The sequence below is a fragment of the Rhagoletis pomonella genome, unplaced genomic scaffold, assembly GCF_013731165.1.
Source record: "Rhagoletis pomonella isolate Grant_MI unplaced genomic scaffold, Rhpom_1.0 Rhpom_scaffold_00008, whole genome shotgun sequence".
NCBI classification, from domain to species: Eukaryota; Metazoa; Arthropoda; class Insecta; order Diptera; family Tephritidae; genus Rhagoletis; species Rhagoletis pomonella.
In genome coordinates, this window is record NW_023458562.1 from 23,122,328 (window position 1) to 23,136,499 (window position 14,172).

Sequence of the window (14,172 nt, forward strand, 5' to 3'; positions counted from 1 at the left end):
TTGTCTCATTCCCTTTGATTTCCTCTAATGGGCAGCAATCTGAGATTCTTTTCAGCTCCTAAGTAGTTCTGCAGTGCCTCCTTAGATGTACCTCAGACAGGTTCGGGACCATGCATGTGCATTTGGGCTACCCACCTTGCGAGACAGTCAGACCTTTCAAAACCTTCATGTCCCGGAACCCACCACAGTATTACGGGTTTTGGGCTTCCAGGTGCTTCAAAAGAGTTTTATAGCTGCCCACAAGTCTTGGTGAAAAAAACCCTACCAGTTTTCGTAGGAAAAGCCCATATGTAGCAACACTGGGAGAGAAATTAAATATAAATTTAAATTAATACAGATTAATAAGGCACAGATTATTGACAAACGAAATAGCTGACTAAACGAGGCAGCGTCTGATGTTTGCAAACAAAAAACTTTAACTTTTTCTGAAAATATGCGGTGAATAATTTCAAGCTGACTTTTTCTTTTGTGAACGTTGATCTGTTGCATCAATAAATCCCGGGACTATTGCCTATTTTCAACAATATGTATTTATCAAAATTCATTAACAGGTCTGTTCTGCACGTTACCGAAGATTTTGTAACTGGAAAATTTTATTACCAAAAACTGTTACCAGTTCTTGCAACCGCGATTCTAGGTACGTTGGTAATGCAGTTAAAATATTTAGAAATTCAGCTATGAAGAATTGTGAAAGTGCTGGCGTTGCATATTTCACGAGGCGATATTTTGTTACCAGCTTATAAGAAGCTAAGAAAATTTACCGGTTGCAACAGTACACCGAATGCGAATAACGTTTACAAGTTGACAGGAACTTAATTTACCGGTTAAACATTTTTTATTATCAGCGCAGAATGGACATGTTAGTGAGGCATCAGTTTGCTCAAATTTGAATGTTCGTTTTAGATAATTTTTAAATTTTAATAGAAATGTTTGATATTAGTGATCGTCAAAGTGGAAAAAATGAAGAAACCATTAAATAGAAATTATATTGCTTAATTATACATAAATACTAAATCCAAAGAGAGAAGTGAGCAATGCCTCTGTTACTTTCGATGTGGACACCAGAGTGATCAGTAAAAATTCAACGTTTGTGCCTACTACTAAGTTTAGGATTCTTGTTTTTCAAAAATAGTAATGGGAATCATCCATACAGTTAAACTGCAATAAAGAATTTCATTTTCGTGACCGCTTTAAAATTCAATTTTTATGAATATTTGGCAGAATTGCAGGAATATGTCGTGAAATTTCCTGTATTGTGAATTGCTGTCTGTTTAGACACAATTTGTAAATTTCCTTTGTAGTCATCGGTTCCATTTTAACTACTTTCTTGCGTCACTGATGACGACACCTGTCATAACTATTTTGATGTTATCGTATACTTTCGACTAAATTTCATTCGCTTCTCGTGCCCGTCTACTTTGTAACATTTTATAACAATCTCTTTTCACTTTCTATCTCTATTTTTGGTTTTGTTTAATTTCTCGTTACTTGGAGCTTGCTTTATTTTGCTATTATTTCTCCACGCGCTTTCGTGACAAAGTATCATTACATCATCTCCGCTAACATTTAACTACAAATGCATTTCCTTACGTAAATAAAGCATCAAGGGAAATCCTTTGCAAACAAGCAAAGTCCATCAAACTCAATGGTTAACTTTTACTTAAATTAGTATGGACTGCTTGTGCTCTTTACAGTTACTTTCGCAGTAGTTCCAGCATTAATGGGCTTAATAAGTTGTTAGTAGTAAAACGGAGCGTAAATATATCTAGTACATCTGTTGAGATAATGAGCAGAAGCATTACTTTATGCCTTCTTCGGTGCATTGGCGAGAATTCCCGTGAGTTATATACATATGTGCGTACTTCGTGCCCTACCTACGATATCCACCTCTTAACTATGGCTGGGTATAGATTGCATTTTCTACTGCTTTGATGGCTCAACTAAAAGTTACGTATACGCCGTGTGCGTTTAGGAGGTTATTGGCAGTATTTAGGTAAAGGTACATACATACATGCTACATACATTCATATATCTACATATATAGGTAAATTTGTACGCAAGTACAGATGCTATTTGGTGAAAAACATTGGACAGCTTTATAAGCTTAAGTGAACTTGTAAAATAGTATGAAAAACATTGGCTAAATTCTATATGCGTTGAATATTAAATTCGTACAAATATGTAAAAAAAAAACCAAATAGAACGTGTGTACTAGTATAATATATACTACGAATGTATGTATGTACATATATTATGTACATTCATGGAAATCGTAGATTATTGCATTTGCCAGGAGTGAATACTAACGAAGCGTATATCATTGCTTGAGAAAAGTTAATTAATATTCAAAACAGAGCTACCAACGGAATGGCATGCCGATAAGAAGGAAATCGAATAGACTATAAATAAAGATCGGCGAGATTTTGAATTTATTTAAAATAGATTTTCTGTTGTAAGGTTTTGCATGAGATCTGTAAATTCCAATATAACCACCGTTTAGCGTAGACAATTAATGAACACATTAAACTTACAAACGAGATGATTGTAAGTTCTCATGGACACTAAGAGGCCAATTCTGGCAACTGTCTTCCACCTCACCACAGGCTTTCATAAGACAGATGTCTGTTCTTGCAACTATCTTAAAAGCTCTTTATTGTCTTTAAGAAGACTGATTGAAGGATCTGCTAACGAGGAGGTTTTAGCGTTATGCTTAAAAAAAAATTATGTATATATTTATTTTTAAAACAATCAAAAGTAATAAATAAAAGAAATAAAAAAACATTTAATAAAACGAAATTAAATAAAAAAAAATGTTTTCAAAAATGAAATAAAATTAAAATTAAATTTTCTTCTTCTAAATTTATTGAAAAAGAAAAATATTGATTTAAAAAAAAAAGAAAAAAATCCGCTGCCCGAGACTCGAACTCTGATCTTATAAATGGCACGCCTGTGCTCTACTCACTCGGCCACTGAGACTGTTGGAACGACGCGAGCTAAACGATATGCAAGTGCTTTCTCTCTAAATAGCTTTTCACCACGAGTAGTTAATGAGAGAGCTTTTTTCCAAAACTTGTTTGCTAGAATAACAAAAGTCTTCGAACTAAATTGCCATCTATCTTTCATTTGTCTTATGAAACTCTTTTTAATATCTTAGCCAGAATTGCCCTGTAAGGCTACGATTAAGCAGAACAAAAAACGGGAGACCTTCTGGAACTCATTAGATCTGCATTAAGAGCTCAATGTGCGATGGCACCAATGCTCCAAAAATGGCGAATACCAACTAGCTGCTGCGATGACATTTAGGAGGTGTGAATTAACCAGTTTATGTGCTGATGTTCGGCCTGCAGTCAAACCTACTCCAACACATGGAGTCAAGCTGCTTGTGATTCGCTGCTTTATGTCTATGTCATCGTTTCATTGTTTGTGATACATGCCGTCGCCAATGCGTACAGGCCCGTAAATATTCCGCAAAATCTTTCTCTCGAATACTCCAAGAGCCGCCTCATCGGATGTTGTCATTGTCCATGCTTTTGCACCATATACTAGCAGGGCATGATGACTGACATAGAGAGAGTGGTTTTATTACGTCGAAAGAGAACTTTACTTTTCTATTGCCTACTCTATCCAAATTAGCACTTGTTGACAAGAGTTACTCTGCGTTGGATTTCGATGCTGGCATTATTATCAGTGTTAATGCTGGTTCCTAAGTAAACGAATTTCTCACACCTTGTCTTGTCCTCGCAGATTTTCTTGTCAACGATGTCGATGCCATCGGCCGACAGTTGCACGCTCTTGTAAAAAAATGTTCCTGAGCTTAAAGAAATCACTCAGAAGGGAGTCACCCTGTATGAAACCCTGTTTGGTAGCGAACGACTCGGACTGGTGGTCAACGTAATTTTACATAGCCGTATCAGTTTCTAGGCCACACCAAATTCAGACATCGCGGCATATGGACAACTCCCTTTCGTGCCGTCGAAAGAGGTCTTGAAGTCGCCAAATAGATCTTGAGCGTGGATCCCTTTCTTGCGCGTAGTTTCCAAGATTTGGCGTGGTGAATACCTGATCTATGGTGGATTTTTCAGGTCGGAAGCCACACTCATAAGCAGTGTTGCCAGAACTTTTTGGATGAACCGGCTAAATTGGCAAATAAAACCGGCTAAAAACGGCTAAAATGTTTCAACTAAATTTCACATGTTTTATTTAAATAAATCACGAGTAAAAATACTATTTCTTGGAGAGAAGTTACAAATTCGAGCCGGAAAAAATTTTGCCAGCAAAAATTTGCAATTGGGAAAAACATATGATTGTGGCACAAGGTTGGATTTTTTGTCGACGATAATTTGAATAAACAAGTTCGTTAATACTTGTTTACTTAATTAATTTAGTTAATTCCAACGATTTGAAAGGTACTCGGAAAAAAAACTATTTATTACTTTTACTATCTGATATTTTGAGTGATAATTCTCGCTGGATTTTCGACGAACAAACCTATCGTCTTCCCTTCAAGGCCTTTTCAGACTGACCGATTCTCAATACACTCAAATAGAAACCAATACACATAAAAAACGCTGTCAAAATTTCCCTTCAATTTCAAGGCAGTAAAACAACGACCTTAGGTGACCATCAACCGAGGCCATATGTTGACAAAGTATGCAAAATCACAGTTACACAAAAGAACTGGTCAGATTTTTCAGAAATCCCTTCAATTCTGATGTAAAATATGATGCTAAAAGACTGCAGATCTCCCATTTAGATGACGGTCATATGGCCGGAAGATGTCTCGTAGGATTCCCAGCGAGTTTTGCTTTACATAAAAATTTGTGATCTTTTATTTTCATTTTGACTCACTTTAGTGTTGGTTCCTTTGATTCAAGTTGGCATTCGGATTTTGGAATTTGAATAAGTTCTCAGCAAAAACGTTTGTTTAACAGTGAAACAATTTCTTATTTTCTAAGTTTGCGAATAAAACTTCACACTTAAAATTAAAACATTTATAACAAACATTTTATGAAGAAAATCGCTTCTTCGTTTCAAATACAAATAAGCGAAATCAACCCAATTTCATACAATCCTGCCTGACATGAAAATTTTCTCCACGATAAGGCTAGTAGCCATTTATAACAGATTTTGGGTCGCTTAGTCAAAAATGGAAACATATATACATATTTGAAATCGGCTAAAAACGGCTATTTTTTTTCTGCAAAACGGCTAACAAATCGGCTGCCGGCTAAATCGAAATTTCTCCGGCTGTTTGCTATCGCAACCGGCTAAATCTAGTCGGAAAACGGCTAAAATGGCAAACTGCTCATAAGTCGCAATCAGTTCATTGACTGTCAGCTTCAGTCTATTACACAATACGCTCGACAACACCTTGTAACCTTTGCTTAGAAGGCTGATCCCGTGGTAGTTGGCGCATATGGCGGTGACTATTTTGCGTGGTGTGTGCGTTCATCTGACCACATTCTGCATAAGAGTTGATGCATGCACCTTATCCACTCCTCTCCGCAAAACTTGAATAGCTCAGATGGCAGGCTGTCAGCTCCAGCAGATCTGTTGGTTTTCAAGCGCGTAGTCGCTAATCGTACTTTGTTATATTAATGCGGTGCAGTTGAAATAAAATAAAAGCTGTGAAAAAAAAAAATTAATTTCCCTTTCAGTGCTTTGGCAACGAGTCTCTATTTTTACCAGCGCACTACATATCGCTTTAGTCACTTTCATGTCTATCATAGCAACCTTCACTCTCTTTTTTTCTCTCTCTCTTCCCACAACTCAACATCTCACAAATATTCTTTTTCGACGCTTTCGGCAAGTGCAGAACTTTAATCAACCACTAGCATGCAACATAACATCAAAGTGCAATTACATTAACCACCAATAACGTCACTACTTCTAAACACGCTTCGACAGTAACGCGCCAAAAAGGAGTACAGCACATGCACATACACTAAGTATACACTTTCATAACAAAAAGTAAAAAAATGTCGCGCATTTGCTGAGCGCAGACATACCCTGTAGGGAAATCTTCAATAAGTGGAATGAATTTTTGGTTCGTGGAACAACGTCAATACATTCGACCGTATCAAAAGTTCGCCGTTCTCCTTGAAAACTAAAGTATTTTTGCAAAGCAATTTCGAAAAAAAAACTTTTTTTTGGGCAGAGCAATAATTTTGCTCTAACAGGGCAACTCTGGCTAAGATAGTAAAAAGCAAGTAAGATAGTAATCTACACTTTTTTCCTTTTTAGTTTAATTTTCGTTTAATTTTAGATTTTATTGTTTTTAAGAGAAAAATATATATTCCTTCATTTCATTCATTTCTTTGTTAATTATATATTTTTTTCTACTTAATTTAATTTTCCTTTAATTTTTGGATACTATTCTTTTAAAAAGAAGAATATCTTTTAAGTCTAAAATAATTTATAGGAACTTATTTGATTTTTTCTTTTTTAAGTTAATTGTTTCCCTTCTTTTAGTATAATTTTTGTTTATTTCAACTAATTTTATTCATTTCTTATTTTTTAATTTAATTTGCTTTTATATAAAAATTTTTGGATACAAAATTATTGTTCTTTTTTCTGATTGTTAAGTACTATTTCCTTTATTTATTTATTTATTTTTTTCTTTTTATCATTTATTTTTTGGATTTTACTATTTTAAAAAGAAACAAAATATTTTATCCTATTTCATTTCATCTTTTAAAATAAATAGCATTTTTGCTTTAGTTTCATATCCTTTTTTCTCTTTTAATTTAATTTTCTTTTATTCATTAGTTTTTATTGATTTAAAAGAAATATATATATATATATATTTTTTTTTTAAACAATTTAACTTTAAAAAAACGTATTGCTAGAGGCGAACAGCATAACGCTAAAAACTCCTCGTTTGCAGATCTTTCAATTGATCTTTCGAAAGATAGTAAAGAGCTTTCAGGATAGTTGCCAGAATAGAAAATTTGCTTACGAAAGTTTTTTGCCTTTCGAAAGACTGGTGACAGTTGCCAGATTTCTACAATATGTACAAATGATACCCAGGATTTCGAACTAAAATAATTAAAACATCCTCAACACATATTTGTCCACTCCCTAGGATTAGATGCCAGAATCTTCCGGCCGCATTAAATTTTCGAATTTCCAGCTGTTGTTGAAACGACAACTTATGAGAATCGTTTATGGTTCTAAAATTACTAGAGACACTCTAATTCGGTGTAAGTGGATTTTCTACAGGGTATACATATGTATACATACAACTGTTCGCCGCTGTATGCAAAAACTTTGTTACGCTCTGTCTAATGTAATAAAACGGTAATTGCGTAAAGATACGCAGATGACAGTATGAGTAATAATAGGAAAACAACTACAAGAGCGCTGACAAGGTAATCATATTAATAACAGCAACAAAAAGTTAAGTATTCACCTACATACATGCATTGGCATTTGGCTCGGTGCGTTTGTGAACTTTATTAGTTTGAGACAAGACTGATAGGATGCTACTATGCATTAGATGTTCGGTTATGTAACCGAATTGAAATTTTTATTTTATAAAATGACTTTACTATGCTTGTATTTAATTTATTTTGTACAAAGCAAGCTGTCTTTTTGGAAAGAATTTATAAATATTGGGAGCTAATTAAAATACTTTCGCAGTTTTGGGTGATTTTTGAATAAAATGTGAAAAATAGTTTTTGTTTGGATATAAGTTATACTTTTCGGGTTCCGAATAAATAATAACACTACCTACTATGTAGGTTTGATATCTATTTTGATCGTAACTTTATTTGCTCCGCATATGCGGTAGTAACGAGCTAAGAGCCTGGCAAAAGACTGAATATTAGAATTAAGACAAAGCTTACTCTACCCTACTTAATCCCAACTGTAGCAGAGACTGTAGTAGTTGATATTTTTGGTGTTGTTGTTGTTCCAGCGACTGTAGTTTTAGGTGGATCGCCAATTCGCTATTGCTAGTGCTTTCGTTGTTGTTGTGGTTGCAGCGACTGCAGTTGCAGGTGGATCGCTACTCCGTTACTGCAGTTGTTTTCATTTTTGTCACGCGCATATTTGCGTTAGCAGGTGTTAACTTATACAAACGTGTGTCAGTTAGGACCCTGACCAATCGCTTCTCTTCTTAACAAGGTTGCGCCAGTTATTCGTCCCCTGTGCAGACAGGTCCTTCTGCGCCTGGTGCTTCCATGGGTTCCGATGCGAAAGATCTTTTCAGCAGAATATCATTATTCATACGTACGACTTGTCCAAGTCATCGCAGTCGTGGCATTACTATATCCATGCAATTATTAAGCTCTTCAATTTTGTCATTCCCTCTTTTTCGGTACTCTTTGTAAATGCGGACAGACTAATTGATCTTACGTATAATAATTGTCTTGAAAGCTCCTCTTTGCGAGATATTGCCCATGTTTCTGCGCCATATAAAAAGACGGGGATGATGAGAGATTCGCAAAGCGAAAATTTCGTTCGTCGAGAGAGAGCCCTGTTTTCAATAGTTATTCTCCGCCTGATCTCCAGACAGACATTTATGTGGTGTTAAAGCTGCATCCTAAGTAGACAATGTCTTTGACTACTTCAAAAGTGTAACTGCCAATTGGGCCATGCGGCCGAAGACTGTTTGTATCTTTACTGGATAGACTTTTTATGGAAAAGGCTAGCCTTAGGGTTGAGGCCGATGATGACAATGCCATCTGCATAAGCTTGCAGTATCGTACTTTTACTGTATATGATGCCGCTACGATTCAAATTGGCAGATCGTATTACGATATCACACATCAGATTTAAAAGTGAGTCGGCTTTACTGAAGCCTCATTTGGTTTCCATCCGCTCGGAGAGGTGCTTTCGTATTTGGGCGGCGCTAGAAGAAGGTACTCAGCATCGCTCTACTACACACAGTGGGTCCGCCACTGACTGACACGTAGTTTAACCCCCAAAACCCCCCCGCTGGATCCGCCACTGTCACACACACATGCCCGTATTAGTTTCGCGGGGATAACAAGGCCTTTTCTAGGATTTTACAAACTATAAAACCCTGATTTAAGAGCAAGTTCTACTAAATTAGATCTCTCGATAACAGTTTTTTGATTTCTTTCAGTGGATATTTCATTTATGTAATAAAAACAAAAACAATAATAAAAATAATAAAATAATAATATATTATAGCAAATAATATTATAGCAAATAGCGTTGTATGTAAATATTCTTCATTTCGTTATGGAAATGGATGCCACTATCCAATTGTTGTGAAGAATTGCCCGAAAATAGAGCTAATTTTTTTATGGATAAGTTATTCGGCTTAAAAAGTGTTTCTCTTAATCACGTATATCTTACGAATCCATCGAAAAATGTTAATGTGAAATATTTTCAGAGAAATTAAATAATCACCACATTTTTTTGCATTTGTGTTAAAGTCAGTTCTGTTAAAGAAAAATCAAGCTGCTAATGAAGAAACCCGACGGATAAATATTTAAAAGTATTTCACTGTTTTAATCAATTATCATAAAAATTATTGGGAAAATATAACTTTTTAAAACGTAACATAAAGGGTGTACATTAGGGTGGTAAAAAAGAAAGTAAAGTTGGAATTTTAATGCTCTTACACCCTAGGATTGTACTATATCGAAAAAAACATCAATATTTTTATTTTGAAATCAAAAAACCTTTAGAGGTCGCTCAAAGCATTCAAAATCTTCCATGTATTTTATATGGAAAAAACAGCTTTTCGTAGAAATGGTATGGAATTCTTGAAAACCAATATTTTTCGATCGGAAAATTCTGGTTCCCTTCAGGAGACTTCAAATAATAATATCCATTTGTTTATTTAAACCTTTTTGTAGCACTTAAGATTTTTTATTGGTCCCCTCATTGAATTTTCAGGGATTTTCGACCGGAAAAATGGTTACATAAACAATTCGGTATTATTATTGAGAATCTCCTGAAGAGGAATAGAATTTCTCGATCGAAAAATATTAATTTTTAAAAAGAAAACTTTGAGCGCTTTGAGCGACCTCTAGACCGCATAGAATAATCCTAAAGTGAGAGGGTGCATTATGTGCACCTTCAACGAAAAAAGTATAAAACTGCATACCCGAATGTACTTATGAATGTTGTTTTCAAAAAAAATTACCTGTGAACAAAAATCAATTAGGAATTCAGAGTAAACTATAATCCAGTCAATTAATTGATTTTCACGGACATAAGTTTTTTCTTTTTTTCTAAGCTTTTGAATGTGATCATCACAATACTTTTACTTTGTTTTGTGGCAAAGGTAATTACACTTAATTACCACATACTTAAGTACCAGTATGGACTTCTACCAGTAGGTATGTAACATTTATTTTTTCCCTTAGATTGCAGCCTGTTAGCTGCGTTTGTTTTTGATATTTGATACATAAATATTTTCTCACATACATTTACTTGTGAAAAGATCAGCGCTTGTGGTACAAAAATAGTCTGCAAATATTTCTTTTGACATCTTCATAATCAAATTTAGCAATGCAGTGTGAAAGTTTTGCTTAAAGGGATTTTTCGCCAGAACAAACACACAATCGGATGAAGAACCTCTTTTTTTTTAGTAAAGTTGGTTTGAAAATATCAAATTTAGGTACATACGTGCTAGAATGCATGCTGCGCCATGGCGTGTGGCGCCATCTTTACTGCCATTTTGTCTGTGATGAGCATGCCAACCGACTAACATAAATACATTTATATAGTGTGAATTAATGTATATACAGGAGCGTGTAAATAAATATATTAGTGTGTGTATTAATACGTACATACATATGTGCCTTTATTCCTTTCTTGGGATGTAGATACTGAATGCGAAATGAAACGATGTATGCATTCAAGTACATACATATGTACATACGAATATCATAAATACATAAACATGGCATACATATTTGGGTGCAGAAAATATTCTATGGCACGGGATCAAGCAACATTTTGACACGCATACTTACGCGTAAGTTTTTATTTGCAAATAAAAAAGTGAATTTAATGATATAAAGTCTTTTGAAAGCTTTCGACAACAATCATCATCATCTCCATAAATACCTCGAAATTCCCTACAGAAGGTTAAGTAAATATATCGCTATGGTCCTTTCTGAACTAAGCAAATTGTTCTCTTATGGAAACATAATCAGTTGTTATATATGAACCGCTTCAGAATTCTGAGAACTGCAAAGCATTATTTCATATACATTCACACATCCATTCATATCCCTGCAGAAAAAAATTATCAATTCATAAAAAATAACCTACTTGTAGTTAGCTTTTATGTGGGATTTCTATAAAATATATAACTTGTGGTTAGCTAACTTGAAACAAGTGGACAAGTAATGCAGGAGTAAAGCTCGAGATTGTTTTCTTTAAACGCGTTTCTATTTAAATATCCTGCACTTCGCAAATACTTTTTCGAATTGAGTACAAATAAAAGGGAGATCGAAATTTCATATTATCATTTTGAAGTTATGTCTGACGGAGTTCGAATATGGGACCACCTACAGCAGAATATAGAAACAAATGTGAAATGTTATAAAATAAATAACAATAAAAAAATAAAAACAAAATTCAACACTTTTTATGAGCTCGAGGCCGTATTAAGTGCAAATTTATTGTGGAAAAGCAACAATAATTTGAAAATTTAAAACACTCATTTTTTCAAAATTGTTCTCTTTTTTGTGAAGCAATCGCATTTATGGCTAGTATATTTCAAAACGAATGGATGAGGCTTGAGCCAAGAGCTTCAGTGAGGAAATCCAATTTTTGCAAAGAATGTCAGTTACGCGGTTTTGCAGAACGACGATACTCGGTTTTGTACTTTAAACGACGATATGTATGTATCTAAATATGTACATTAGACCGTAGCCGAAAAAAAGTTCCCCGGAGACCCTTAAGCTTAGAGAATTTTTGCAAAGGAATTTGGAGAAAAAATGTTTATTTTGGCCGAACGTAGGGGTCGCCATTCTGCGCCGTTTACAGTCGGATGATAAAGTTTGATATACCAGCGTTTTTGTTTGGAGGAAAAAAATGGTTTGTTCTAAAGTTCATTGACCTCAAGTACCCCGCTCTTGTACTTACTCATCAGATCTCAGTTCCTACTTCCCTAGATTACCTCACTTATGCCAGTAAATTAAAGCTCGCCAAAAATCATTTAACTTTTGCTAAAGAATTATTTTGGATATTATACAAGACCTATTTATTTAAACTTATTATTACCTACTGCCGAATGTAGGTGTCACCGAGAAATGTAAAAAGGCGATCCCTATTACGGCAAATAAAATGTATTTTTTTTCGAAATTATTCCCAAAGTGGTCCAGGGTGATTATTGGCAGGCTGTACTTCAATGAAAAATTGTGGTATTGAGACTTTATAAAAAGCATTTTGAAGCTATAAGATTCGAATTTTTAGATTTCTTAGCTGAAAATTTTTATAAGCAATCTTAGCAGATTGCGCGAAAAAATAGATTTGCAAATTTGCTGATTGCTTTGCTTGAAAGAAATTTTTTCAGATTTAATTTCTTTTTTTAAATTATCTTTTAATTTTTTTGACTAGTGAACATATTTAAAAAACTTCCTCATTGAGGAATACAATTTCTTCTTACTCCTCACTCCAACTCGATTCAAGCAGAATTAAATTTGTTTTCCTCTTTTTTGAGTTTATAAAGAAAGAGCGCTCTTCAACTAATGGCGGTGTCGTTTCTATAAAAAAAAATCTTGCCGGGCGGTTCTTAGTGTTTATGCTGAGAGGGCAATGAGAACACAACCAACAAGGAAACGTACATCTTACGAACATTAGGGTTTTAGGAGGGATTCTCGAGCGGCGAAAAGTTAGAGAAGGGCTCGTAAACGATAAAACAAACAAAAAAATAAAAGAAAGAGGCTTGTAGTAATTTGTCAGCACAAGAAAAAATGTTCATTCTGTTGGAATTTTTTCTTGAACCACAATATTTTATAATATATAATATTCACATACGAACGCTTTTTCGATCCGACAATTTCAAGCGAAAAAGTGCTCGAAAACGAATCGTAAACGGCCATCATAAACGACTTTTTAGCCGGTTTTTCTTCGAGAAAATATCCAGTTGCGAGCTCGTTTACGATGATTTTGCTGACTGGGGAGGTATCATTTTTCGGTAGAAACGAAAACGCCATCAATTTATCTTTAATATAACTAATATTTTCTTCTTAATATTTACCTCACCTCATGAAGGAGCGTTATTTCTCTTTTGCTCATTTAGCTTTCATCACTCAGTAGTAAAGCAGCAGGGAGTGCTCATTGAACAATAATTTTATTTATGCTCTAAATATGATGCGCCCCTTGCTTGGTTGATTTTCTCTTTTTTCTACGGTCAGTTTCATGATTCAGTAATGAAAGGTTTTGTAAGAAAAACTTTCTCTCACTCAAATTTTATCAATGACATTCTCACCCTACTCCTAAAAACAAAAACAGTGATATTTCTTTGCAAGTTTTAGGAACATTTTAAAATTTTTAGTAGCAAAATTTCTACTTTTTAAATTTGAAGAAATATTTGTTCTGATGCTTTCCATTTCCAGACAACCGGTCAGGTACGAGCATGATTTTTAATTTCGACCAAACTCAAATACATTGCTTATTGGTCCAAATAATGATACACGTATTTTTTTCTTTTGGCTCGGAAAAATTTTTCGGCCGAATTAAACGCGATTTTGTTTTTCAGGCAAAAATCGATAATTCGAATTGACAGTGAGATTTTTTTTTTTAAATGCCCATAACTTTGTCAAAATTTAATAGATTCCAATAATGTTTTTACTCAAATGTCAGTAATTCTTGTCACTTCAAGATAGAATGATATAATTATTGATTTTCATTATTTAAAACTTTTTATTTAACAATAAACAAAAAGTGCAATTTTTTTTAAATTTAATTTCTCAAAAAGTGTATTTTTTTTCTCTCAAACTTTTTTACCAGGAAAGAGACACTTTGAACTACAATCAACCCAAATCTCTAATAGCGAAGAGTTTTTTTTCTGAGTTATGATTTTTTATAGAAAATATTCGTTTTTGTGGTACATACTAAAATATTCTTATATTGTTTAACTAAATGGAACATATGTATGTAATATATCAGCAAAAAGTACAGTCGTGATCATTTTTTGTGTATCAAATAGATATTAGAACACACTTTCCACCATAC

The 14,172-nt window shown here is 34.1% G+C and overlaps 1 protein-coding gene across 5 annotated transcripts in view; it reads left to right on the forward strand.

The window, feature by feature from the left end:
• LOC118744472 (cilia- and flagella-associated protein 91) overlaps positions 1–14,172 on the forward strand; it is a gene marked incomplete at its 3' end in the record, with an annotated part of 285,289 nt that overhangs the window by 35,688 nt on the left and 235,429 nt on the right.